Below are 3,560 nucleotides of genomic sequence, written 5' to 3' on the forward strand. Positions count from 1 at the left end.
GTGGGGAAAGTAGTGCATAAAGTGGTATGCTTTTGCCGTAAGTATTGCCTACAGTTTAGTGACTGATGGACTTAGTCTCCAAAGCTCATGCGAAATGAAGCAGTGTCTCAGAAGGACTCTGCAGGGCAAGAAGGCAGAGATGGAAAAACTGAGCAAATCTTGGGGCATTTCCATGGAATATGTTCAATACTTGAATGTGGGCTGGGCAGAAATAGTTTCTGTAAATTTCTCCACATGATTATGATGGTGAGAAGTTGTGTGGAAATCTGGTGGTGGAAGGAGATAAAAAGAAATTGGAAAGTAATTTGAGAAAACTGTTTACGAGCAGAGTGTTAAAAAGGTAGAGAAACCCAAAGCAACATGACCAGAAAACATGAATTAGCAAATGGATTATGAGCTGACCTTGTTCTAGAAGCTAAAACTGCGTAGTTTAGCAAAGGACAGAGAAAGGTCTCTGTTTCTGGATAAGAGCAAAGAGTACTGAATTTTTCCTACCAGATGTTTTGCTTTCTAAAAGGTGGGATAAATAATGAGTTATTTTGATTCTTTTGGATTCTTAATAAAATAAGTAAAATTTTGGTTTGGTCAGAGAGTGAAAATAACATTCTAAAGGAGGACTGTAACATAGCAGCTGTGTTACCTTGGAAACAGTGTGAGCCTTTATCAGGCAGGTTGCATTAATAAATTGCTAATTAAGAGTACTTGCAACAAAGCATACATCATGTGGTATTGCATCACACTAAGTGTGTATTACCCTGAACTCTAGCTCTACTGGGACAAACCACTAGCTAGTAAAATAAATACAGGTTCAGTCATTTCAAAGAGCATTAATAACTTAAAACAAATGAGGTCAGGAGCTCTCTCATATCAAGATTGCTATGAAAGGTTGTCCAGCTCTGCCAGGTTGCAATATTGTACAAACTAGGAAAGGAAACAGGATGAGAAGAATAACATGTTCTTTTGCTTCAGTAAAATATAAAAGTTGCATTTGTGACAATGCCTGACTCAAAGCCACCATTGGTTGACCAAGAAGAAGGAATCCTTAGTATATGAAAAGCTATACCATAGGTTAAACCAAAGGTCTTTCTAGTCCAGCACTTTATTCCTTTCACAAGTAGGTGTTTAGAGAAAGACTAAGAACAGGGCAGGGATTAGTTAATCAATAAAGTAAAAACAGTCTTTGAGGATCAGAAGTTTAGAGGCTTTCTGAACTTCAAATACACCCAAAAATACTTTGGTCAACCTTGTTTAAAGGTTCTTCAAGAACAACTGGCTTTTTAATCCTTCTAGATGTTTAGCATCTGAAACCATCTCCATAAGAATGAGTTTTATGAGTGTAAATCATGTGAGAAAATAGTTTCTTGGGCTTGTTTTAAACCAGTTACCCTATAGGTCTTGTTTCATGAGAAACAGTGAAGAATGACTCCTGTTAACCTGAATATCATTTTATACACTTGTCGTTCCTTTTTCAACTGAAAACCCTGCTCAGAGAACTCTCTCTTCATATAAAAGCTGGGATTTACACTTTTCTCTTTCTACTCTGTCCTTTTTGAAGGAATATTATAAATGCAGGGTTCTATAGATACTGGCTGTACTATGGATTTATATAGCAGCAAGCTGTTACTTCTGTTTTTCCTAATGAGCTTATCACAGCTGTTTTGTTTGATTACCCTTGAACACTGACTGAGATGGAGTTTTCAGAGGACTATTTAAAATGTCTCCAAGATCTCCTGCCTGAGAGGCTATAGCTAATTTATAGATCATCATGCCTGCATAGTAAGAGCTATTTTCTCCCCATGTGCTTTACTTTGGTTTTTAGCAAGATTAAATTTCAGGTGCCATTTTATTAGTGATTTAGTCACTACTGGCAGATCCTTCTGCTCTTTTTTCACATTTGATTCTAGTTTTAACTACAAGCAAATGAAGAGATTCTGATTTAAGAAGATACTAAACAACACAGAACCCAACTCATAGTGGTTTCTCTCTATTTGAAAAGTGACCATTTATTCCTGTGTTTCGTTTCCCATCTACTAACTAGGTTATAACATACAACAGGGCTTCTTATGTTACCACATCACAGCAATCCTTCCAGCAGCAATGAAGCAGGTTTTATGACTTGGCAAAACTCTCCTAGGGCATAACATACTTACAGCCTGCTACCCCTTTTATTTCAGAAACTTCCTGATGAGTGCACCATTGTTACTTGACTTTTATTGTACAGAAAGATATGGAGAGGCTTCTCTATTCTTGTGTAAGGTGGCAGAATTATCTTCCAGTGAATTCTGTGGAAGGCAGAAAATACTAGATTCATTACCTATAATGTAAACATACATGTAATGTCTTGAAGTGGCTCATGTGGTGACACTGTTCATTAAAGCATATCGTTCCCCAATTTCAGCCTGTCATTGTAACATTATGAAGACAAATGAAGGGGCCGCATCCTTATCTCCACCAAGCAGGATTTGAGCTTCCTGAAGGAGCATTCCTTGCTCATTCCCATGTTTCCTGAAAACATGGGAAAAAAATATCAGAAGTAGAGTTGAGCCTAAGAATGAGGATTTTCAGGTTATGTGGTAATGGAGTTTCTTTCCATAATAAACAAAAATTGGGGAATTTTACATGAACATCTCAAGCAACAGACTTAAAATAGTTACTCTAAAATACTTGTTTTTAAAAATGACAAAGTTCTTAATCTTTGTCTGTACTGCAAGAGTTGTGCATTATATGTCCCACCAATGAAATATCAAAATTCAAGTTTCCAGACTGCAGTGCCTTAGTATTTAACTACAACATGAGAAGTTCAACCACCCAAAATTCGGGATCAGGTTGCCCAACATTTCAGCTACCCAACCACAACACATATGGTCAGATTTTCTAGAGAGAAAACTGGGAGAATCTAAGTTAGGATTCCTCCTCTCTGTGCTGATTTATATGGGAGATGTACATACCTAACTGTGTGTGGATTTGGATAGTTTGAGTATCTTCTGAGGTGCAGAATGGAGGGAAGACATGATACTCAGTACACTCAAAAAATCTCTACTACAAAGGACTGTTGAAAACTTTCCACAGGGTTAAAGCACAAGAAGTAAGACTCAGTTTATACTTTTCAAAGACTCTCCGAGTCCCCTCCACATTTCAGGTCTACAATTATAAAATGACAAGAAGAATAGTTACATCTCTGGTATACTGGGAAGATACACACGGTAACATAACTCAGGCACTTGTCTAAGGCAGCAAGGGTGGCAACAGAACCGATTCGTGGATCTGGGCTGACTGTACAGGATCTGCTTAGCTTGTTATGGTGGTCTTGAGGTTACATCCTTTGCTTTCAGGAGATGTGGGCTTATAATGGTATCTTTTTGAAAAGTCTGGATGAATGACATGACTGATGTGGTATGTTGATACACATCCTGCTGTGGGTTGAGCAAGAATATTGTGTTCCTGACTGCAGGGCACACCACCTACCTCATGAGTGCGGGTACAGCTGTGCTGCTGGCGTACTGTACCACGGACGGTCACCTCCTCGGTGTCACGCTCGGTGGTGACGGGGCACAGCCTGT

Source organism: Corvus brachyrhynchos, unplaced genomic scaffold, assembly GCF_000691975.1.
Source record: "Corvus brachyrhynchos isolate BGI_N302 unplaced genomic scaffold, ASM69197v1 scaffold53, whole genome shotgun sequence".
NCBI lineage: Eukaryota > Metazoa > Chordata > Aves > Passeriformes > Corvidae > Corvus > Corvus brachyrhynchos.